This window comes from Ursus maritimus, unplaced genomic scaffold (assembly GCF_017311325.1).
Source record: "Ursus maritimus isolate PB19 unplaced genomic scaffold, ASM1731132v1 scaffold_15, whole genome shotgun sequence".
Lineage (NCBI taxonomy): Eukaryota > Metazoa > Chordata > Mammalia > Carnivora > Ursidae > Ursus > Ursus maritimus.
In genome coordinates, this window is record NW_024423897.1 from 15,813,641 (window position 1) to 15,839,946 (window position 26,306).

Below are 26,306 nucleotides of genomic sequence, written 5' to 3' on the forward strand. Positions count from 1 at the left end.
CTGAGATGGTTCCATTTCAATCTCATTTGAAATCCCTTTTCCTTCGAGGTGCAAGTCCATCCCTGAGGGTGTAAGCTCCTAATGGTAGAGTTGTGTGCCTTCAAGACAAATATCAAAAAGAGCCTCCTGAACACGTATTTAAAACAAAACAAAACAAAACAAAACAGAAAACGACATGAGTCCCCAGCAAGTATGCAATACAGAAGCATTTACATTTTGACGGGTACATTAAAGAGAAAAGAAGACAACTCATTGTCTTATACAAATTCTGAGCCTATAAGAGAGAACCGTGAATCATTTATTTTTAACTGATTAGTCAATTAACCTGGCAAAGAGTTGTCACCTGAAAATTCAGTTTCTCAAAGTGGGTGTTTGCAATATTTTATAAAGTCTTTATATTATTTATTATATTATAATACTTATGTATCTTATGTAATTTAAAAATAATTTTTATTTTATAATAAAATAATTTTATAACATTTATTAAGTTATGTATTGGGCCTCCTGAACACCCTCTATGTGTGAGGTATCTTCAAGTCAATTTCAGATAGTTGAGTGTTAGCATTTTGTAAATCTTTGATAAAGCACACTAGGATTGGAGCAATCCTTGGATCATTTTTGATCAATAAGCAGACAATTAATGTGACTTTTCTTAATAGAAAGGCGAAAATGACTCAGACAAGCTCCAAATGGCTGCTTGAATTTCGGGGCAAACAGAATTCTACACATGAATGAGTTAAGGCAAGATACACTCAAGTATGTACAATATTTACTCAGGCCTCGTGTTGTAGGAGGACTATAGAAGGTTTTTCAGTAGCAAGATAGGGGTTCAGAAGCCAGGTTAAGCGCAGGAACGCCTCTGGGAAGCCCACAACATTAAGCTCTCTACTTGCATTATCTCATTCGTCCTTATAACAACCTTATTAGGAAGATAAATCAATATATTTCTCAATCCTGATTCTGCCCCATACTAACTGTGTGAATGTGAACATATAATTTAACCTCTGTTCCTCATTTGTAAAATGAACATAATAACAGCTCCTTCAAAGGTTGTTGTGCAGACTTAATGAATCAACTTACGGTTATCTTTGGAAACTTAGCTAATGTTAATTAACACAGCAAGTGCTCAATTATTATTATTTCAGGATGGATGAGTAGAGGAAGAAATCAGGGAAGAAAGTACAGAAACGACATGACCAAAAGCAAGGTGGAAAAAAAAAAAGCATGAGAGAAGAAGAAATCTCCCAAAAGGCCCTACCAGAGAATGATGAGAAATGGGATCAGATAGGTAACACAGGACAGAGTGAAAAATGCCTGGAAGATTTTCAGAGCAATATAAAGGTGAGTTAACAGTCCTTAAGTTTTTAAATCAGAGTGGGATTACAGGACTTCAAACAAGAGACTGGTGCCAATGTCTTCCAGCTGAAGATCTCCAGGAGTACACGTGTAGTTGGGTTTATTACTCTTTGCCATGGGGGAGAATGCATACTATTGGGAACCATGGGGCTTCTCAGTAAGAAGAGTTAGAAAGGACTCTGGGAGACAAACTGAGGGCTTCAGAGGGGAGGGGGGTGGGGGAATGGGATAGGCTGACGATGGGTAGTAAGGAGGGCACGTATTGCATGGTGCACTGGGTGTTATACACAAGTAATGAATCATGGAACTTAAAAAAAAATAAAATTATATTAAAAAAAAGAAAGGACTTACAGGATTTGGCCTTGGAATTGAAAGAAAAGGGGTTTACTCTGGATCAGGTGCTGTCAGGAAGGGGGTATAATTCTGTAATTGATTATTTTAATAAACTTTATCTAGAAGGAAAGAAGACTAGAGTGAGGCTCACCCGGTAATAGGTAAAGAAGTAGCTGTTATTCATACTAACTGAAGGAAGGAGGTGTCTGGTATCTTTGTTGTTTGCACAGTTACCTGTTTTCATGTTTAGTCAAAATTATGAGGTGGCCTTGTTTTTTGTCTCACTTCCTTATGATCACAGAGTGACCTTGTCTGATGTTAATGTTTGGTGAGAAGGACATCATGGCCCAGCTTTGAGTTCCAGGCCACCTCCTAACAACACAGAGTCCTAGTTATATACATCAGGTCGGTTCCCAGATGTCAAGGCTGCTTTTTCTTTCTTAGTGGGCATGGGTACCGTGCTTCGGGAAAACTCACTGGTATAAGCTATGAACTGAGCAGAAGAGACAATCGAAGGCAGAAAGACTAGTTAGCTGGTTCCTGCAGTAGAAGTAGGGGGCACCGTACATGCTTCATCTTACCGAACCCCAAAACAACTGCACAAGGAAGAGTCATGATCATCTCTCTTTTATAAAAGAAACACTATGGCTTGGAAATGCTTAATGAATAGCCCTGTGTTACAGCTAGCAAGTGAAGCAGGGATTCAACCCCACACCTGCCTTACTGCCTCTAACTATGCCACTACAGGGACCCTGGAAGCCAGGGGCCTGAAGAAGAGAGGTTCTCCACCCTGGGTGCACACTGGAGTCCCCCAGTGATGTTTAGAAGGATGCCTGAGCTCTGTCTTCAGAGGTCCTGGTTTAATTGGTTGGTCTGAGATCCGAGCATAGTATTTGTTAAACTCATCTCAGGTGATTTTAACGTGCAACAGAGTTGAGGTCTAGTACAGTAGGAGAACAGATCTAAACTCCAACTGAAGTTAACAGTGGCAGTCTGTAACCTGGTTAACATCCTGATGTGGAGTTGGGGAGAGCGGAAGCGCTAGTTTGAAGTTTGATAGATTCTTTCATGAGAAAGAATAAAAAACAAACGGATAAATGTGCAACTTCTTTCCCTCAAGAAGGCATACTAGCATCCAATATCCTCAGTCTCTCTGAGCATTATGGTAGCCAAGAATAACTCTGAGGACAAACACAGACTTCCTTAATTTCATTGTTAAATGGTAAAACAAATGAGCCGCCTCTAAGAGCTTGAATTTTGTGAAGGAATGCGCTCATGCAATGGGTCTTTTCTCTTCCTCCCATTACCTGTGTTCAAACAGAGAGGTATTAGATAGCTTACCTAATCCTTCCTTCCAAGTAACTAGGGATAAAAATGCACTTTGGGCTCTGAATTTCATCCTTAAGTGGCTTATGAGGGTAGCAGAACTTCAGAAATCAGTAGGAAAACTTACGGGAAGCCAAACATAGTTAAAACAAAATAAAGGGAAGGTGGCAATAGCTCTGCTGTTAAAGTTGCTCTCTAAAATAGATACTTCTTAGTTTGAACAATAATGCCAGGTGACGGCCATTAAAGGAGTATACCACAGAAATTCGTGCAAGTTGCAAAACAATAAAAAACCATCAAATATTAGTGTGGCTTGAAAAGTTGGGTTAGCCTTTAAATAGCAGGTGTGTTTCACCCACAAGCAAAGACAGGAAGTAAGCAGAGTGTGGAGATGTGATTGGGGTTGGGAAGGCTGGCACTGGACAGGAAGGAACTGAAAATGATCACATCTCCATTCAGCTGGTACATCTATGTCTCTTCCTGGAGATAGAAAAAACAACTTTCCATGGAAATTGCCTATTGCCTGCCTATAAGCCTAAGCCTTGGCCCTGAAACTGTGAGGCGGTTAACTGGTGAGGAAATTGCATAGCATAGAACAGGTTTCTCAGTGTGTCAGACACTGCTGCTAATGGCCCATGAGAGATTGTTCAGGGATTCATGGACAGATATTTACATTTTGGATAGTTGTATGCTTATTGAAATGTGTCTTAGAAAAATATACACCCAGGAACACAAACTGACAAATACTGTTGCTTAGAATAAGACTAAAGTAGATATTTAAAATAAAGTTGTGACCAAATGTCATGATATTTGACAGCAGTTCGGGAAATAATTGTGTTGTGTAGGAATTAAAAGAAGAGGTGGTTTAGGCCCCTGCTCCACCTCTCACTAGCGGAGGGACTTTGGGCAAGTCAATTAACCTCTCCAAACTTCAGTTTCCTTATGTGTAGTGTTCGCTGGCCTGTCAGATTCTTGGAAGCCAGAGAAGATTGAAAATGCTGATCTTGCCAAAGGAGCTGCAAAGATGCTCTCACAGAACCAATTATCTGACACCAGATTGGTTGTTATTTATAAAACATTGAAGAAACATAATGTTAAATGAAAACACGTTCACAAAAGCTAGTTGGTAGTTCCTGGCTACTTGTTAAGAAGTCAAAAGAATTTAATATTAACTCATCAGTATGGGGTGGAGTGGGAGAACACATATTCCTTGGACCTTTCACATTCTGCCCCCCTCTTCTTTATCATGAAATAATGCTCATGACGCGGGGTGGGGGGGGTTCATGGTCACAAATAAAGATATATTAACCTGGGGCAGATTATTCCCCAAAGCAAAACATTTTAGAGCAGCATAGCAATCACAGACATGGGCTATAGAGATCTGGGTTTGGATCTGTTTCTCACTTAGTTATTGTAATTCTATCAGGAACGGAAATAACTGAAACTGACAGAACTCTGGGAAGGCTCGGTTGTCCCATCTGCAAAATGTAGATGGTCATACTTACCTTGTAATACATTAATTTTCTAAACTGTGAGTGGAGACCATGTTTGTTTTTGCTCATCATGACTGGACCTCAACAAATGTTTTCTGAATGAATAAATGAATGAACGAGAGGCAGTGGGGGGTAATATTAGGTAATGCCTGATCTATAGCTCTCAACACATGGCAATAATAATGGGTGTTAATATTTATCATGGGTATCTGTTTTGGTAACGCCAAAACCGTTGGCTTCTGGGGTGAAACATGTATGCAGGCATAAATCATCATTTTGTCACAATCCAAGCCCTGACAATAGTGATTGGCTTGGAGATGAGCCAATGACCCAATCACAGCAGCGAGATGTTGGGTAGGAGTTCTGGAAATAAACCATCAACTTTTCCTTCTAGGAAGTGAATCAGAGTGAACGTAGGACCTGAGACTGTTGTAGCCATTCCAGTAGTGTGTGGAGACTGACAAAAGAGCCAGCATCGAGGGACAGATCACTGGAGAATGGAGAGAGAGAACCAGGTTCCTGGTGACATCCTTTAAGCCTTGTATCCAGCAATAGGTAAAGTCATATCTACGCTGGTCTATTTGATTGCATACACTTTATTGAAAGTTTCTTGTTTGTTTCACTGCTTATAACAATTTGAGTTATGTCAGTTGCAACAAAAAGAATCTGGATATAGCAACATTGTTAACACCTTCGTAAATAAAATAACAAAAAAACCCCCCAAACAAACAAGGATCATATGTCAGCAAATCAACAGCTTAACATTTTTAGTTTTGTTTGGGCAAAATTTGAGGGAGACCTTAACTTCAAGTTTCCACTTAAGACAGAACACAGCCACTTCCTTCTTGAGTGGCTCATGTTGGTTCTTTCCTAATGTTCTGCAAGCTGGGGATATGGCTAACACAGATGTTTAGAAAGGGAAGTACACACAGTATGCTTTTCTTTTAAATCCCATAAAACATCCTGCATCCTGGCAGAAATAGTTCAGCCACCCTCTTCCCTGGCACTGATTGCTTTCAACATATCACTATAATTTTCTCCTTCCCAGTTGATCGGTGTGGGACCACCTCCCCAAATCACAAGTGAATTACTCCTGAAAGTAGCATCTGGGCCCATAATTAAATTCCTTCACACATCAGAGGCTGCCCATTACTGGACATTGGACACATGGTATAATTTGGGAGTTAATCAACCGATACCTTGAAAATGAAGTTTGAAGCATCAAGAAAAAAGGCAACTCCAAATTTTCCTTTTCTCCACTTGAGGGGTTTAGGTACAGATAATGTTCTATGATCTAAGAACTTGGAAACTATTTTCATGGTATCCATTTGTATCACCCAAAAGAATAGCAGTAACTTGCTTTTAAAATTCATTTGCAGTAATTATATGATGCAATTGACAATGATGGGAATGTAAAATCACCCAACAAGTATCTAAATGAGCCTTTTTTTTTTTTTTTTGAGAATTCACTAGGCACATCAAAAGGAAGAAGGAAGGTACAAAGAAGAATAAAACATGGTTCCTGTCTTCCAAAAGCTTACAGTCTAGGAGAACAAAATGCAGTGTCAGGAAGGCCAGTTGAACTACAGGGCGGGCACACAACTATTCCTGATAAAATTTTAAAGAGTGACCCTGCAACAGTTAAATTCACGGATTCTGGAATCCAACAGGTATGGGATCCAGCTCTTCCACTTGCTCAGGACAACCTATCCAATGGCTCTTCAACTTTAGTTTTCTCATATGGAGAATGGGTTAGCAGTAAATACCAAATGCACATGGCCGTTCTCTGAAGATGAAAATATCTCACACATGGAGTGCACTTAATATCATGGTTGGTGCAAAGAGAACACTCACCATATTTTACAGTTTTTATGATTTTTAAGAACATTCAGAATTACTACTAGATGGTAGATAAAAAGTGGCAAAACAAATATCTTTTGTTTTAAGTAAACATCTTGCACTGACTTCAGTTTACATTAAAACAAAATGCAGCACGAATTTGACAACTATGAAGCTTACATAGTGGCATTTATTGCAAAAGCACAGTGCTCTATCTACTGGACACATACTCTCTTGATAAAGGAGAAGTCCTGGATGAAAAGCACAGAAGAAATAACGAAAGTTTAAGAGAAAAGTTTCTTTATCCACTAAAGGAACAGTTCTACTGACTGATTTCCCATGTCATCTACAGAAGAGACAGAAATTAAAACTGCTAACATAAGGTCTGAGCTTGTCAGAATTATGCCCTATTCTGCAATTTTGTGAAAATTAATAATGAAAAAATCAGCACCTAAGAATTATTAGGCGTTCACTATGTGCTAGGTCCATTGTTATGGATCTGGTATATATTAATAATAATAATATTGATAGCTGGTAGCATTTGATGGCTTATTATGTACAGGCACATACTTTGTCCTATTTAATCTTCACAACTTTCTGAGCTTGATTTTCTTTTCCAGATTTTCAGATGAGAAATCTAAAATTTCCCAAAGTTAAATAGCTTGGCCTAGGTCCACATTGATGGTGAATGGCAGAACAGGAATTCCTTAGACCTAGGTCTTATTTGCTATACTATACCCTCTGGGGCCACAGGGCGGGGATATAAATGTTTAATATGATGTTTATCAGTCTTTTAAAATCACTTTCAACATGAGACATTCAACTCTCACTCCCATATGCATATGGGTTGAACCCCACTCAGAAAGTACATCTGAATATGCATGAGAGTGACTTTTGTCCTGGAAGGTCTTTGATTCCAGTTGGGTTTATAAAGACAAAGTCACTCACCAGTGCTGTACCTTGTGCGTAGTGGCTTGTGACGCCATATGCCAACGTGTGCCATGACCCATGATTGACAGTCACTAGTCCAAGTTGAAAACTGAAGAGCATCGTAGGAGAGCCAAGCGGCCTCTTGCAAATCCACGACCCTGTCACCTCCATTCAGCTGTCTCCTTTAAGAGCCCCACCCCTTGCTGAATAGTCTTTCTTCACAACTGGTAGCTGAATGGGATTGGTATGCCCAGTCCTCTTTGAGAATGTGGCAATAATGAGTGAGTGAGGAATACAATGAAAAGAGACAAAGTAGTTTTCCCAAAGTGACATATGCTAGCTAAAAAATACGACAAGGAGCCCTCTCCCGATTACTGGAAGATTTTAGACCATGGTCATGGTTCTCTCCCCAACTTCTCCCCAAGGAAACCTATCTTTGGAGAATCACTATGCTATTAAAATAAGGCACATTTGGGAAGGGAGAGAAAATACGAGTTGAACCACAGCACTCCAACAGGCCCGTTATTTATTTTATGGCCATACTTTAGTGGGACTGGATGCCTTCGTCTCATTTCTCAACTCCCTCCTTTCCGCTCTACTTCCCAGTACTCTTGGGTTTTATTATTTAAAGAGTTTAATGTTGGTCCATTTAAATTGGGAAGGCTGGGCAACTCACTCAGCATAATGCTTTTATAATTTTAGTCACAAAGTGATATGGCGATTGAAAGCCAGACATGCTTCAGTTTCCTAAGGCTGTGATTTCCTCTTCCCAAATGATTTTATAGTATACTACCAGAGGAATATGTTATGTATCGATTCACCCTAGGAGTTATCCTTCCATAGGCAGTAACTTGAGCGGTCAGGAGTTTGTTTGACCAATCCCTCCTACGCAAGAACCGACAACCCAGACAATGAAGAGACCTACATTTTAAATAAAAAGATGTAGAAGATGTCGGAAATTTTTTCCCCCACATCCCGGTTGAAGCTTTGATATTAATTCTATGCAAACTATATAATAGACATTCAACCAACATTTGTCTTTTGACTGTTCATAGAATGATGCCAGGCACTTGGGGGGAATTCAAAAGAAATGGGAAGCAAAGGTCATTTCCTCAAAGAATGTTTACTCTAATTGGAGAGAAGAGATGTGGAGACAGCACTCATTAGACAAGTACGTTTCAAAGCAAGCTGCATATAGTTAAGTAGCAATTAGGTAACAGAGACAAGTCAAAAAAGGGAGCTATCCATGTGGGCTAGAGCGAGGGAGAAAGTGCCTACTGGAAGGAAAACATGAGGATTTTGACAGAAACAAAGGATGATCAGGAAAGAGGCTTCAAGTCAAGAATAAACTTGAATAAATAGTATTGTATTATCAAGTAATATTTTGTAAAGCACTCATTACTCTCTTCTGACCTGTTCAACAGGGCCTGGGGGTTGGGAGGGAGTTTGAGAAAGTCCATTTTGCCCATTACAGAAATGGCAGAGAAATCCAGTGATTTCTGCAGAGTTCCAAACCACACGAAACACATTCCCTGAGCTCGACTGACCTGCGATTTTCTCTTAAGCCACCAGCTTAAACAAATGGGAGGAAATTGGCCCCTTTTTACTCCTCTGGGCAGAACACGTGCTGAGAGCTGGTAAATGCCAGAAATTGAAGATATTATGTTTAATGAAAAATAGCAGTACATTTTAATGGGTACTTCTAATTATCTTGATTTTTCAAATGAGAATACAGGCTCAAAGAGATTGAGCCACTTGTCTCACGTGGTGAAGCAGGAGCTCCAAACCAGGGTTATCCCCTTCTAAAGTCCAGATTCTTAATCCCATCTATCAGGAGCTCCAAGGGAGGTTAGGACTGGCAATGCCAGTATCACCTGGGAATGCAAAGTTCCAGGAAACTCAGAATCAGAAACTCCACGGGCGGGGCCTCACAATGTGTGTTTGTAAAAGCCTTCCACATAATTCTAATGCAGGCTTAAGCTGGTGAACTATACAGCTTATACCACTTCTCCGACTATTGAGCTTAAACGGGGTTCAGTGCAAACAGGGAGAGTAAGGAAGAACAGGCTTTTAAACCAAACATCCATGGGAACACTTCTGATTATCTCTGAAGGGCTGATGAGTTTACACTGGCTAAAGAGTCTACAAATGGAGATGCTATTCATGGATGAAGGCACAGGTTGGACACAGAGACCAACTTTTGGGATGATGCACTCCAGGGTAATGGCTGTCAGGCAAAGGCTCCAAGCCCAGCTCTGCTATCAACCAGCACTGTGACCTTGGGGCAAGTCTTTGGGCACTGGGAGCCCTCATTTCCTCATTTGCTCCAGAGGGCCCCTGGGTCACACGATTTGCATTGTCCCCTCCTGCTCTAAAACCCTTGTCTCCAAGGCAGTTGTTGCAGAGTCAGGACAGAATTAGGTGCTGCATTGAACAGCAGACTAAGAAGCCAGGAAGAGAAGATGACTTAGAAGGTTTAAAGGAGTGAGAAAGCTTGATTATTGAAGACAGTGAGGGTGGAAGCTAGGAATGGTTCAGACAGGAGGTTGGGGGGGAGACAGTGCATTCCAGATGTGAGAATTAGAAGTCAGGGATGGGGGAGAGGAGTCAGATGTGCTTCTGAGATTCACCTGAGCAGTTGGGTTTGAGTACTATAGAGACAAGTGAGCAAAACACTCAGAGAGTTTTCACCTTGACAGTGAAGGATATGCCATCAAATGCATTGATTATTGTCTTTCCCTTAACCTGGCACAGGGGTTCTAAGCTAGGGGCAATTTTGTCCCAGAGGAGACATTTGGCAATGTCTGGAGCTGTATCTGGTTGTTACAACTGAGTAGATGTGTGTGTGGGGGGGTACTACTAGCATCTAGTGGGGAGAGACCAGGGATTCTGGGGTGCTGCCAAACACCCTACAATTCACAGGACACCTCCTACCCTGACAACAAGGGATTAAATGGCCCAAAATATCAACGGTGCTTAGGTTGAAAACCCCTTACCCAGCAGAGGAGCCCTAGCTAGATATGTAATAACCAGTTTATTAGATAACCAGAAGCAGCAGATAATGCCTACCATGTTACTACATAGGGGTCTGAGCACCTTTCAGACCTGCTCTCACAGCAACCCTCTGTGCTTACTTAAAAAAAAAACAAAACTGTATTTTTTAGAACAGTTTTAGTTTAACAGTAAAATAGAGCATCAAGTACAGATTTCCTATATACCCCCTGCCCCCACATATGCAGAGTTTTTCCCATTATCTGGGCTCACTTTCAGTAGCTTTTTACCCGTAAGAAACAGAGAATCACAAAGCCTCCAATACTCAGCTAGCAAGGTGCAACACTGGAATTTGGGCTGGGATCAGCAGAATTTGAAAGCCAATGTTCTTGTGCATGGCCTGGTGCATGCCTTCCCTGCACCTCTGCCTCCAGCAGAGTTGGGAGCCCTGAAGCAAAAAGGGGATGGCCCATTCTGTTTCTGAGGACCCAGGACCCTTGAATTCAGAGCCCCCTCCATCTACTTCAGACTTTCAGTATTATTTATTGGATGAATCAAGAAGCTAAGGCATTGGAAACAGGCCTCAAAAAAACAACTGTGCGAAAACAGTCTACACAAAAGTGTTGTTTTCCAGGTACTTCAATGCCTTTGCGGCCTTTCCTCATTCTTTCCAGAGGAGTCCTGGGTATCAGCTGATAGGAGAGGTGAACCATGAAAAATGCTGGGTTCCAGTCAAAGTAATTCCATTAGGGGCAGAAATGACTTGCTGAAACACCAGGAAGGGAAATCATTTGCAGCATACCAACAGCTGGGCCCAAATGACATCACTCGCCAAAATCAAAGGAAATGAGCTAATCAGATATGCATAAAAGCTCTTTTTGTTTGCTTGCTTAGAAAGTTACAATTTGCTTTCAAGCTAGAGGTAAAAAAAAAAATCTCTTTGAAAAATTTTTGGCCCTGAAATTTTGCTTCTTTAAATTGTTTTCAGTTATTGGAGCAGACATGAAAATAAAATGCTTGAAATGTTCTCAGGTCACTGCATATTAGGGGGAATTACCACAGGAATGTTATTTTCACAGATTCCTGCCAGACATTTGATGGTCCTCAGCCCCATGCCCTCATCCTCAATGGAAAAAAAAGGAAGAGACAAAAGTTATCCATTTTTCTTTGTACACTACACCCCTTCATGTTTTGACCTCTTTCTGTTTCATTGCAAGCTCATCCAGTCCTATGATTGAGTAAATGCATATTAAATTAAGGGTAGAAGGCTAGGGGTAAAATAGAATTAAACAGCATTAAATAAAGGAAGCCAAAGGCAAGAAATTCAAAGTGATCTATCTGATAAGGGCAAAGAGGGAAATCCTGCCATTCCCCAAGGAAGGAAGCAGGAGCTGGTGCCAGGAGGGCCTTGGGTTTTGAAACGTTAGTACAGGCAGCAAGAACATGAAAGAAATGGGAGCCTTTGGGTTCTAGTAAAACCCATCTTCTGTTTCTCCTGGTCTCTTATCGCAGTGCTGAGCTGGGAGAGCAGAGCAGGATATTATCGTCACGTGCAGTGACCCAGATCAGTTCTCACCTAGAAGTTATCTAAAGACTCTCAAAAAGAAAGGCTATCAAGGCTGATGCTCTGAGGTGAAAAGGTGCATTGAAGGAGTCAGTGTCTCAAGTTATAGGGTGGATGGGGCATGGTTCAGTGAATGCGAGGCATGCCCTTCCACTGCAGTCATTCCAGAACCACCTGAGTTAGCCAGGCTGGGAGACAGGTCAGCTGCCAGGCCCAGTACGGTCCCCCCTGTAGTTACCATTTACCATTGGGCCTGGAGGGACACCTGGAAGTGGTGGGGCCCAGGAAGCATCTGGACCTCACAGGCTCAGGCACTGCGGGTGGCGGGGAGGCTGCACAAAGCAGAGGCCCTCTCTGCGCCTGCTAACCCGAGGCCTTTATGTAAGCCACTCCTAGGAAAAGGGAGAGTTTAGGTCAACCTGTTGCAAAAATAACTTTATAGTTCCTGTTTTCCTCTCTGCTAAGAATATTTCCTTTATTTATTTTTTTTGATGAAAAAAGTAAATAAAATTTCCTCCATAAAATGAGTCTCTGGAAGACAATGTCTTTCTCTACAAATGACCAACAAAAAAACAAACAACCCAATTAAAAAGCAGGCAGAGGATTTGAGTAGACATTTCTCCAAAGAAAATACACAAATGGCCAATAAGTACATGAAAAGGCGCTTCACATTACTAATCATTAGGGAAATGCAAATCAAAACCACAATGAGATACCACTTCACCCATTAAGATGGCTACCATCAAAGAAACAGAAAATAACAAGGGTGTGTGAGAATGTGGAGAAATTAGAGTCTTGTGATGTGTTGGTGGGGGTGCTCAATGTGTAGCTACTGTAGAAAACAGGATAGCAGTTCCTTAAAACACTGAAAGCAGAATTACCATATGATCCAGAAATTCCATTTCTTCTCTATCCCCCCAAATAATTGAAAACAAGGTCTCAAAGAGATATTTGTACACCCACGTTCATAGCAGCTTGTTTCACAACAGCTAAAATGTGCAAGCAACCCGAGTGTCTGCAAACAGATGAATGGATATTTAAAACGTAGTATATACATACGATAGAATACTCTTCAATCTTACAAAGAAAGAAGAAATTCGCACACATACTACAACATGGATAAACCTCGAGCACGGTAAGCTAAGTAAAATAAGCCAGTCACAAAAATACAAATACTGGATGATTCCACTTACCTGAGGTACCTAAAGTGGTCAAATTCAGAGAGACAGGAAGTAGAAGGGTGGTTGTCACGGGCTGTAGGGAGGGAGAGAAACGGGTACAGAGCTTCAGCTTTGCAAGATAAAATGAGTTCTGGAGATGGATGGTGGTGATGGTTACCCAGCACTGTGAAAATGGACTTAATACCACTAAACTGTACGTGCAAAAATGGCTAAGTGGTTGCCTCAGGAGGTGGATTCCATTATTGTCCCCATTTTAGAGACAGGAAAACTGATACACAGAGAAGAAGTCAACTTGCCTTGGACACAAAGCTAACGGTTGGCAGGGTGAGGATTCAAAGCCAGGCAGGCTGGCCCTGGAGCGGTCATACTCTATAACCACTGAGCCACGCAATGAAATTAGAATTAATGCCGAGGATTTGGTGAAAAATCTACACTGGAATACTTTGATTACATAACATAGTGAGTGATAGAATGGGATGAATGCCTCAAGAAGGCATTGTCTTTTGAAAAAAGAAAAGCCTATCTATCTGCTTAGCTGGATTTGTTCTCAGACAGTCAACTTATTTTTATTTCTTCTAAAAAGTTGTTAGATACTCAGGCTGCTATGTTCAGTGGCTCTAGAAGCTGTTTGGGTCATGCATGGTAAAAGCTGAATGCTGATAAAAGATGCTATGCTACTCTCTGTGGCCCAGGAACTGTATTTCAGGGCGGGTTTGAGGTTCTCTTTAGAGTCCAGCACCATCTGACTAAGATGGGGCTTTTCCCTGTGCTGGTGTCACCATCAATGAAATGGTAATGTAAATAGGACCACTCACCAGGCCAGGCTCCAGACCGGCTACCTCCCAGAGTTGGCGTAAAGGACTCCAGAGAAGGAAGTGGTTGGGACTCCTCAAAAGCCTCAAAGCACTGGCCATAGAACCAGCTCTCTCCTGGGGTGGGCTCGGTCTGCAGAAGAGGCAGGGCCCTCAGTGCCCAGCATGTTCAGTGGAGATCTTTGGTTTTGCATTCGATTCTGTAGAGTAATTCTACTGCATGCAGGAGCTGGGGACCAACTGCTCTGGACTAAAGGAAAGAACAAAAAGAAAGTCGATACGCAGATGTCTGGGTGTGCAAACATTCTGCCTTTAAGGCAGTCATCGAACCCCTTGCTAGGATGGAAGGTGAATGGAGAATTCTGGTGTTCTTGATTGCCTGAAGGGTTTAATTTTGCTTCACTCTATTTTAGTATTTGGCACATATAACCTAAATAATATAGTAATGGATTTGTTTGTGTTTGTGAGCTGTAGTGTGTGTGTGTGAGAGAGAGAGAGTGTGTGTGTGAGTGTGTGAGCGTATGTATGTGTGTGATGGGGAGGAGGGTGTGGACTTAGACTGCACAATCAGCTCATAAGTGTTTTCATCCCACTCTGCTTAGATAAGTCTACAGAGGCCTTCAGACAGGGGTCCACAGAAGGCCAAACAAATATAGTTCATAAAACAAAAACTGACCTAAAAGTAACATGAATTCCTCACTTGTATTTCTTGGAGTGAAGGGACTACTGGATATACATCTGTCAGAGCACAGTGTTGAGAGTGGGCACCGGACCCAGAATACCCAGGTTAAAGCCCTATGCGGTCAATTACTAGATGAGTAACTTGGAACAAGTTTTTTAATGTGGTTAGAATAAGGATTCATTTAGGATAGAACTACTGCACAGGATTGTTGGGGGATTAAAATGAAAGGAAATGCAAGAAAGGTGCTTAGAACACTGCCTGGCACATGGTAAGTGGTCAATAAATCTTAAGAATTTATAATCTCATTTCCTCTTGTTTTCTGCACGCTGTGCAACACTTCTAAATCTTATCCCAAATTCCTTCTCTAGTCCTTTGACTCCTCCTCCTCTTGCTGCTTCCCTATCTTCAAAGCTAAAGAAACCATTTTAAAGAGGGGGAAAAAAAAAGGTTAGGAAGAGATTGTGAAGCAGAACTCTGGGGTTGAATGGGAAGATGTCTAGGAAAACATCCTTTTTCTTCACACACACATAAGGCGCTGTACTCGTCTCATTATCTTCACCAGTGTTGGAAGCAAGCTCCAAATAGCAATTCAGAATAGGAGCTTTGGAATCAAAGTCCTCTGGGTTTGAATCCTTGCTTTGCTGTGACCACAGCAAGGTTCTGAAGTTGATAGAATCTCAGTTGCCTCTTCTATAAAGTGTGATTGGTGATGCCCTCCCCATCGGGTTATGGAGAGGTCTAAAGTCATGAATACAACAACATGCTGGCCCATAGGAAGTAACTGGGAGTAACGGGAGGTCATAGTTCTGATGTTTTGGTAGTTCTACCAGGAGCCGAGACAGGATGGGAAGAGAACATCAAGGTAGAGACTGTCAAGCCCCATCCCAGGCTCCTAGAAAATCTACTTTCAGCTTTGTCCCTAACACTGTAGCCCCTAGAACTTTAATATTTAGCCTATTGACCCTTGCTGTTTCACCCAGAGTCAAAGAACCCACCCTTTTCCTAAAAGCTAAGAAAGAGAGAAAAACAAAGCCTAATTTACAGGTTGTCTTTCTCTGGGCCTACAAAAAGCCCCTCAGAGGGCCCATGAGCAGAGGACAGGCAATGGGTGGGGGCTCAAAAGCAGAGAGGAGGGGGTGTGGGTCCCCAGGCCCCTTCAGCAGGCTGTCTTCCAAGTCTAATTGCAGCACATTCTTGAGATCTGCCGTCATTCATTGAGCCATGATGCAAATGCCTCAGCATTATGGGTGGAGAGGAGTTAGCGTATCTATGAAAGACACACAAAAACATATGCTGACCCCTTCAAACCTATGACCGTATTCAAAATGGAGCCAAACTAAATGAAATCAAGGTCTCTGTCCAGCATTTGAGAGCCAGTGAAAATAGGAACTCAGTGTTTCTCTAAATTCACAGAGTATATTACCTTAGTCATAAAATTGGGGACTTTCAAATCTAATTTGTTCAGCACTAGTGCTGTTGAAGGCTGGGCAGGGTTCCAAAAGAAATCACCTCCACGCAAACAGAGATTAGCAGCTCTCCACTGGAGACATATGGGAATGATTCCCTATAATCTCCAGTAATTGTGGCTGCATTACATTCAAATCCTGTTTTCAATTTTCTTAAACTTCTAGACTGATTGTGTTATTAAATCATGCTGGCTGATGTGTTTAATAAGGACCTATTAAATGTTTATAAAATTAGGGAAATAAATATGGGCTTTTAGTTGGATTGCCCAATGGATCTGGTAACCTATTGTTAAAATAACAGCCCTGCTGTTAAAACTGGGTCTCCTGACTACATACATTGGTACTCGCTTTAAAACACCATCCCAACATTCAAGCAGAGCTGTTTATTCTAACACTCCATTTGCAAAAGAATTTGGCTCCCCCTGCCCCCTTCCACCCCACAAAGAAAGACGTATGTTCAAAGAAGACTAACTAAATGTAAGATGTAGTGTCTTGGCTGACAAGAAATGTCACCCCACTTCCAATGAAGTAGTAATCATACCGATTTCCAGAGAAGACCCGGAGAGACCAGTTTTGCTGTTGTTATTGTTCGAGCCTTCCCCTGGCCTAGCTTCAAGCTGGAAATTGCACTGAAGTTCTCCAAGGCCTTCAGCNNNNAGGTATGTTCAGTCTTTAGAGGGGGAAGGAAAACTTGGCTTGGATTTATACAGCAGGGAGAGAGAATGAATAAAATCCATTCTTCAAACAGAGGGACTTACTTGGGAATGATTCCCCTATTGAACCATGGTGATCACAGATGATTTGAGTATAGTTCTCTGTGACATGGCTCAGACTAGTTCGGTAAGCCTCTGCCTCCTTGGCATTTGAAAGCAAAGACCAGAAATGACTGCAGAAGAGATCCAGGCATGATTGGCTCATGCTTTCTTAAAACAGAAGGCACATAGTGTCCAGAACTGTGGTCAGCCAGGGCAGGGGAATTTGCATCCAGCTCTGTATTCAGTGCTGATTTGACCTGGGAAAAGTATTTCCTTATCTCTGAAATGGAGATGTCAACAGTATCCACCTCTAGGGGTTATCATACGGATTAAATAAGACTGTAATGGATGTCAACTGTGGTGTTCTGGCCCATGGTAAGGGCCCAAACGTGGTTACTAAAAAAATGAGAAGTGAAGAAGTGGAGGTCACGGTCCAATCTATGATCTCTTTAAAGTGCTAAAAATAATTACTATACTATGTTAAAAATAAATATTAACACAATATTAACTGTCTGAGTGTGCTCCTAAGTGTGGCATTAAACGCAGTATTTCATGATTCTCGTCCAAAGCAATTCCCTAACACGGACACAAAACCATAACTTCAGTCCTCCCTGCCAAAACACTCTCGGCCACCTGGCCTTAAACCACAGTTTCCTACACCCCCGACCACAGCTCCAGTAATTCTGTTATCTTCAAGGCAAATGCAAACCCCACTTTCTTGGACGAATTAACCTTTGAGTTTCCCCTAAGGAGGAGGAGGGCAATTAAACAATCTTTCTGGCACTTAAAACAAAACAAAACAACAAACCACATCATTATCTTGGTATAAACACACCCCCTTTAAATATTGTAACAAGTGTGTATCAGCTCCCCCCACTCGCCCACTGCTGCCACCCCCATTCCAGAATATTGTAAAGTGATGTGAGAGCTGGCCTGGTTCACATTAGGGGCTCTGAAAGGTTGGAGGAGAATTGGATAGAAGGTTAATATTTGGCAGAACCTTGTAAATGACCTGATTGTTATTTTATATTGCCTACAGTCTCCAAATCACGGCTGCTTGCCAGAAAGGCCCCAAGTGTGGCCAGGTAGTTATACACAACAGTGTCACAAGCCAGCTCCGTTGAGGGACGCACTTACTCTGTGTGTGTGTGTGTGTGTGTGTGTGTGTGTGTGTGTGTGTGTGTGTTTTCCATGAGTGCACAGGCACCCGCTGTCTTTTCTTACACTCAGCCAAAATACAGCAGAGACCCAGCACAGCAATTATTTTTACGGATTTTTTTTTGTCTGCCCTCAGGGGACCTTCTCCCAGTTTAATTGTCTAAGGGGATTGTTTCCTTGTGGGATTTTATTTCAAAATGTTCCTGTTAAAATTTCTTTCTGAGGGGGAAGGAAAGAGAGGACGGATTTTTTTTTTTTTTAAATCTTAAACACATAAACCCACAATCACATCAAAATTCACCAAACTGAGTATCCTGAAATTAATAGAGGTGTTTCATGATGCATAGATTTTTAAATTATTTGTCTTAAGATATGTTTAGAATTGATTATATTAAAGGTGTATAAATCTTAGGTTCCTTGCCCCCACTCCCGTGCCTTGGAAATGAATTCGAGCGAACCAACTGAATTTTAAGTTAAGACAAACAGGGGGAGAGATCATTTGTCTCCAGTTATACATGAAATAGCTTATAATAGCGGTTGCTGAGTTCATGAAGTATATGTTCGACCCCCTTTGATATAAATTCCATCATCAGCTCACAAAGAAATTGTATTTATGCATAAGACAGTGCTCTCTAACATGAACTCCTATAAATTATGAGAACAGAAAATCCAAATTTATAAGATGCCATTTCTGGATTTATTTTTAATGCTCTCTCCCGCATATTACCAAACAAATGCCACATTAGCAGAGCATGAAAGGCTTTTTACTGGCATAAGCTACAGCCATGAAATTCACAGCACAGGCTGGCGGATAAGGGATTGTGAATGAAGAAGCAAAGAGAAAGTAGGAGAGGGATCAGAGCTTCTGAGCACTTGGGAGGTCCAAAGGCTTGCTATTTGCTTTAGTATAGACAAACCGGTTATTTTCCTTTGAAGGAAGGTGCCTGTCTTGATCCATTAATGATAGTAAGCACAGGGGATTGTTTTTGTTTCCTAAGAAATAAGTTTGTATTTCCTTTCCTAACACCACCCAGTAGGGTCAGATCCAGTTCTCCTCTGCATCTTTCACTAATTCATTCAATTATTCATTAATTCATTTTTTTCATCAAGTGTTTATCAACTGCTTAGTATGTATCAACCACTCAGCTAAGGAACTGAGGACAGAGAGTCTAGCAAGAAGAGCAATAGAGCGTAGTAGTTAGAACACAACTCTGGAGTCCATCTGCCTGAGTTGTGCACAAAGAAATAATAATAATAATATTGGCTAGCATTTATTGAATGTTTACTTGGTGCCTGGCACCATTCTAAATTTCTACATGTGGTAACTCATTTAACCTTCTCACATCCCTATGAAGCTAGATACTTTTACTTATTTTAACAGTGAGAAAACTGAATTTAAAAGTAAGTTCTCATAGTTAGTGAGGAATAGAACTGGCATTTGAACCCATGGCTACAAGGCCAGATTTAATCACTATGTTGAAAGGAGTAGGTGTCCCTAAATCAATCAGTCAACCAATCAAGCAATCAATCATCAGTCTCCCACCTCTGCCCTTCATTGGCCATGTGACCTCAGCCAAGTTTGTTAACCACTCAGTGCGTCAGTTTCTCCAACCTGCTTCACATTGTGAAGGCAAAGATTAAAGGAAGAGTTGTATGTGCACAGCACTTAAAATAGTCCCTGGCACAAGAGTGTGCTTGGTGTTGGCTCTTAATATTTATTATCATCATTATTTGATAAATCTCTTGCTCATTACATACAAAGGATGCATTAAGACGTCAGGATTTAATTCTTCCATGGAATCTGTTTGAGGAAGGGCCAGATTCAAACAGTTATCAACCAGTAGAGATACCAACAAGGTCACCTGACTGGTCCAAGGCAAACCACCAAAACAGTTGAGTAAAAATCGCTGCAGTCATGTTGTAGTTCAAGGGAGGTTTGGGGATTGTGGGTGGGCAGGATTCAGTAGTGACCTCTGAGGTCAGGTGACAACCCAAGTCTCCATGTGTAGCATGTTGTCCCCTTGCTCCCCAATTATTAGTCTCTCTTCAGAAAAGGCTTGAGGCAGTGCCTCTGAGCATTAAGACTTTTGATTCTGTTCTCTTTTTAAAAAACCCAAAAGCCACGAGGGCAGAATGCTAAAATATCAAAATGCACAAGAACACTCAAATGGCAACTACTAAGACCTCATTCTGTCCAGGGTGTGGACACCAACCCTCTTGGGCCTGTCTTCAGAAATCAACTACCATTTGTTTACAGTCTAATCTTCTGTCTTAGGCCAAGTTCTTGGTGGTGGGGCATCTAGGTGGCTCAGTCAGTGAAGCGTCTACCTTCAGCTCAAGTCATGATCTCAGGGTCCTGGGATCGAGCCCCATGTCGGGCTCCCTCCTCATCGAGGAGTCTGCCTCTCCCTCTCCCTCTGCCTCTCCCCTTGGCTCATGCTCTCTCACACACTCTCTCTCTCTCTGTCAAATAAATAAATAAAATATTTTTTTTAAAAAAAGTTCTTGGTGGCAAGCAACAGAAACTAAACGAGGCTGACTTGTGCAGAAAAAGTAATTTATCAAAAGGATATAGGGTAAAATGCCAGGGGAACCAAGCTCATAAACTGCTAGCCTGGGAGAGAACCACAACCTGCCACAAAATGGTGTGAGCAAGACAGTGGTTCCTTCAGCATTGAGCACCCTGTCTGGAACTTGTGTATCTGGACCAGGTGGTCTTGGGGATCATCCTTCTTCTGCTTTCCTGGCAACTACATTTTGCTGTGCTCACCATCACTTCCAAAGGATTTTCCAAGGTCCTGCATCTTTGCAGCTCTATCTTTGGGTACAAAACCAGAAGTAGATACAAATGATTGACCAAGCTTAGGTGTATGCCCTCACTGTCAGGGGAGTCTTGAAAGCAAGTTTCTGGCACTTTTAGTTTCTGTAGATGGAGAAAGACTCGGCCTGCCTCTAAATCTCATAAAGTGAAGGGATTGCAAAATCACAGGGAAAAGGTTTAGCTGCTACCAGCCAAAAACAATGACAAAAGTCCACTCCATCTTTCCAGTTTGAAGAGTGATTCTCTAGGGATGATTTTGCCTGCCTCCCCTTGGGGACATTTATAATGTCTGGAGACACTTTTGACTGTCACAACTGGGAGCAGTGTAACTATCGTCTAGTGGGTCAGAGGGATGAATTCTCTACTGTGGATAGGGCAGCTCCCTCCCAACTCAACACAAAGGATAAGATGGACCAAAATGTTAATAGTGCCAAGATGGAGAGACCCTTTGTTAGACTGAAAGCTCCATGTGGGTAGGGACCCTCTCTGGTTTTCTCACAGTTAGGTCCTGGCAACAATCAAGGGAAGGGCTCTATCTGCTGAATAGATAAACAAACTAAAAAAAGGTGTATTAATAGGTGTCCTTGATTGTCCACTAGTTTTAATAGCAAAGGAACCAACCGATTGTTATTTCTTTTAGTTTCTGACTTCTTCCTGGCCACCACGGCTTCTAAAGCATGGCTGTCCATGAAACAGAAACCTGATACATGTTTGTCAAATGGATAAACTTAGGGTAAAATCCAGAGTCTAAACAATGCCTACAAAGCCCTCAGTGACCTGGCTTTCTTTAAACTTTTCAGCCTTCTCTCCTACTACTTTCCCCCCTGCTCACACTGCTCCTACTACTGCCTTCCTTGTTAGTCTTCCTACATGTCAGCCGTGCTCCTTTTCCCTCTGTCTGGAATGTTCTCTGTCCTCCCCACTTCCCAAATAGCTGCAAGGCTCACTCTCTCACCTCCTACAAATCTTTTCTGAAATAATCTCTTTCCAATTAAGCTTACCCTGAGCAACCTAAGGAATGGTACACCTGCTAGCCAAACCCTGGCATTCTTGATAATTTTTCACTACTCCTTGCTTTGTAAATAGCTTTATATATAATTGATATGTATTTGTTATATAACAATTTAATATATAATAGATGATGTCTATATATAATTGAGATATAATTAGTACACAAAGAACTGCACATAATGAATATATACAGTTTTATGAATTTGGATATATTCAAACACCTGTGACACCAACACCGCAGTCAAGGTAATAGACATATTTATCATCTCCAATAGCTTCCTAGTATCCCCTTGGTTTGTGGTTGTTTGTTTGTTTGTTTGGGGTTTTTTTTGTGTGTGTGGCAAGAACGCTTAGCATGAGATCTGCCCTCTCAACAAATTTTGAAATGCACAATACTGTATGAATTACAGGAGATATATTATACGCAGAATCTCTAGAACTTACTCATTTTGTATTACTGAAACCTTATACCCATTGAACAACTACACTGCTCCTTTACTCCCCACAGCTATTATCACGTTTAACATACTACAGAATTTAGTAAGATATTCTGTTTACATCGTATTATTTAGCTATAACATCAATGGGGAAAGAATATTTTCAGTGTGTTTTGCAGAAAAATTTACTTCTCCTTCTGTCCTTTGAGAGTCATTAAAGATTTGAATTTTTTATGTTTTAATGGATTTTATACCTAGCTTATGTGGCTTGACATGGGGTGCTGCAATTGGACCTGGCTACTTTATATAAGCCCCCCCACTTTTTGTATATCTTGTTCACAATGTATATCAAGTGCCTAGATTGTTGTCTGACACATAGTAGATGCTCAATAAATGTTTGATGAATGAACAAACAACTAAATCAACTCGAAGACATGGGGCGGATTGCAAATACAAATAACATCTCCAAAAGACTTTAAAGTTCACAGAGTGGCAGATCCACGATGGTGTAACAGATGCACAGGACTTCTGGGTGTTTGGCAATGTTCAAGGCTGATCCTGGAAACAAGGCACTGCCCTGTCAAGGGCAGCTTCCTAAAGCTTCCTGTGTATCAGGCAGGGTCCCAGGAGTCTCCAAAAATAGCCTCCACATCTCACAAATCTATGAGGGAAATATTAGTACCCAAATTTTACAAATGAGGAAATGGGGCTCAGAGAGATTAAGTGGCTTTCCGAAGGGCGACAGAGCTGGAAATTAACCAAGCCAGGACAGTGATCTGCGCTTTTCCGATTCCAAAGCTCATGACCCTGAACCCTACCTGGCCTTATGGGGCAGTTCTCTTGGTGCTAGATGTCTAGAGCCTGAACCAAGTGGCCATATGGACTAAAGAATTTCCAGATTAACAGGCAAAGAAGGAAGGAAAGTCATAGCGTCACCACACAAGGGTTCTCTCCAAACCATCATTTAATTTTCTGGCTACTTAATAAGAATATACCAATGTACTATGTATACTTAATGATTTCATGTTAACCATCAGATCAGCACCTCTCTAAAACCCAGTGCATTCTTTAGACCAGGAACCTCTTGTCCTTATTTTACAGATAAGGAAACTGAGGCATAGAAGGATATAGTGACTTGTACCAATATGGCCAGGAGTGGAATTCAGTGTTCTTTCAGTGTTTACACACATATAGATGTGTGTATATGCGCATGCATGTGCGTATATGTGTGTGTGTGTGTGTATGTGTGCAAGGCCCAGATGCTAAGGTCAATAACAATATCTACTGATCACCCCCAGCCCTTAGGATCTCTGCATACTCCAGCCACATCTGGAATTCAAGAAGAGACAGGAAGGCACTGAGACACATGCCGAATGAGATGAGTCTGGACATCTGGTCTCTAGACTTGACCTTTCCACCTTCCTCACTTATCAAAAGAGGAGTTTGGTCACGTGATCCCCAAAATAACATGACTGCCTGATACTAACTAGACCTCTGGGTTTCTGCACATGCTGTTCTCTTCCTGCAATGTGTTTGTTTGTTTGTGTGTTGTCTCCCCTTAACCAGTCAATTCCTATTCATCCTTAATGTCTTGGCTTGAACCTTACTTCCTCAGGAGGGTTCTACTCTCTCAGAGGGCCCTGAACTCACTTTTCATGGCATTTAGCACGGCAGCTTGAAACTGTCTTTTTATTTGTATGTTGTTTGATCAAAGCCTATCTCTCCCTGCTGGGCTGTAACATCCAAGAAAATAGGAGCCTTGTGACTTCCCTCACTGCCCTGCACCCAGGGCTGAGCCCTGGAACATGGGAGGTTGCTCCATCATTCCGAGTTGATTGAATGAGTGTAAGATAGGATCTGGGCTTGAGCTTGGTTTCTACTAGTAGGAATTTGTGTGAGGAGAAGCACCTTCTGAAGATCAGTATAAACCTACAACCATTCTGTCTTCACAGAAATGTCTTAAGATTAACCATATTTACTTTTGACCAGCTGACCAGGTGCTTTAATGCTTCTAGTAGACTAAAAAAATTTACATCAGTAAGATTTTTGTGAATCTGTGACATAAATATCAGACCACTTGGATTTTTTCATTATGTGACAGCCTTGCTTTTCCTTCATTACCTGAGCTATATAAGATGAGGCCAAAAGCTCTTGGGGTGGTTTTTTAATTTTTTTTATTTTTATTTATTTATTTATTTACTTATTTATTTATTTAAAGATTTTATTTATTTATTTGACAGAGATAGAGACAGCCAGCGAGAGAGGGAACACAAGCAGGGGGAGTGGGAGAGAAAGAAGCAGGCTCATAGCGGAAGAGCCTGATGTGGGACTCGATCCCGTAACACCGGAATCATGCCCTGAGCCGAAGGCAGACGCTTAACCACTGTGCCACCCAGGCGCCCCTGGGGTGATTTTTTAAATTAGGAATATTTATCCAAATGAACTGAGTGAAACTTCACCTTGTAAGCTTTCTTGCAAGTGTCTATTTTTAAAGCCACTTTAGGTAACCACACAGTAAACTTCATCTCATGACCTTATGATTCTCTGTTTTAAACCGAAGTGTCCTATCCAGCTTGGCCACTTTCTTTCTTCATCACACTTAATGCCAGATGAATTCCAGTCCAATTCAAAAGTTTAATCTATACCACAAGGATGAAGACTGACTGCCATCAAAACTTCTCAAAATGTCCTTGGGACTTGAGTGTTCTAGTAATGTCAGCCTCACTGTGATAAATGTACAGTCTTTTGGGGTTATCACTTGGAACAGGGTAGTGTTTATATGGTTTGTTTTTTAGGAGAGCCAAATTGGCTTATGGGGTCATAACTCAAAATTTCTTCAGGTTAGGTTACTAAGATAAAGCCAGCTTTTACATAGCAGTTTTCATAGTATTTGATTAAACTTCTTGATATTATTCATGGAAGATGGAACAGCAAACAATGGTATTTACTGACATATTCTTTTAGCTCACTAGGCTGTAATGGCAGAAGAATTGAGATCGTGTCTCTCATATGGCTGTTGTACCCTCAAGAATAAGCACAGTGCATAGAAGCAACACAAAATGGTGCCAGTACATTCTAGATTGCCCAAGACAGTCTTCATTTACTCTGGATTGTCCGGGTACAATCTTTAAGAGCGTCCCCTTACTCTTGAAAATGCCACAGTATGAGAGATAAGTTATATAACAAAGAATGTTTCTGACTGTATCATGAATGCAATAATGTATGAATAACTAAACAAATGAGACCTACATCTCTCATACGTCTAAGACATGTGATGAAGCTGATAAGCTGGTTCTCTGAAAACAAAGCAGATAAGCTCTGATTTGTAGTGTGTGCTGATTTCTGTGGTGTAAATACTCTCACCATACCTGATTCTGAGCTACCAATGTTGTATCATTGATTGTGGGGTCGGGAGGAGTTGCGTGAGCTGGTCTGAGCTGGCTTCAGCACACCAGTGTTCCAGTAATTCTCAGTCACTGGTGTAGAGTGGAGATACCAAATTGAAAATGGGTGTGTGCTTTCTTCTAGGGATGATGGTAAGTGAAATGTAACAACTGGTATGACATGCGTACCAGTCCATCAGAGTGGATGCTGGTCTAGTCACTGCAGACATGCACTGTAAATGAACAGGATAGCCAACCAGAGCATCCTGGTCCTGGCCCTATGGGGACTGAAGCCACCACCTTGACCTCATCTGCCCTGCACACTCACTTACCAAACTTACTGACTTAGTTTGTCAAAGGCAGGCCAAGGACAATAGCAATATGACTTCCAGGTCCTGTAACAATCTTTTGGTGTTTCCCGGAATTTTGAACAGAGCGGACTAGTCCTCCCCTGTGTGTGGTGTACTCTCCAAAGCTGTGAGTGGATCACAAAGCATCACAGATCCATGCTGGGAACTCCTGCTGGCCTGCCCTACTGGAGAATATTCCACAGTTTCTCTGTTACCTTGATGTGGAATTGAACTGTAGAGGAGTTAGACAACATAAGCTAAAAGTATTCTCAACCTCCCTTTGATTTAGGTAGGAAAAAAAAGTTTTTTAAGATAAAATAAAACATACTCCCAGGCCATCAAGACCACAGTTCTTAGAAGATATGGGCAAACTTTCAACTCTGCCAAGAAATAGATAAGTGCTCTAGGAGGTGAACAC

At 41.4% G+C, this 26,306-nt stretch overlaps 1 long non-coding RNA gene across 1 annotated transcript in view; it reads right to left on the reverse strand.

The window, feature by feature from the left end:
- LOC103664536 overlaps window positions 1-13,086 on the reverse strand; it is an 87,245-nt gene extending 74,159 nt beyond the window's left edge. The window contains exon 1 of the long non-coding RNA XR_569061.2: window positions 13,026-13,086. This is a non-coding gene — a long non-coding RNA (uncharacterized LOC103664536). The remainder of the gene's footprint in view (window positions 1-13,025) is intronic.
- Between the last annotated feature and the right edge of the window lie 13,220 nt (window positions 13,087-26,306).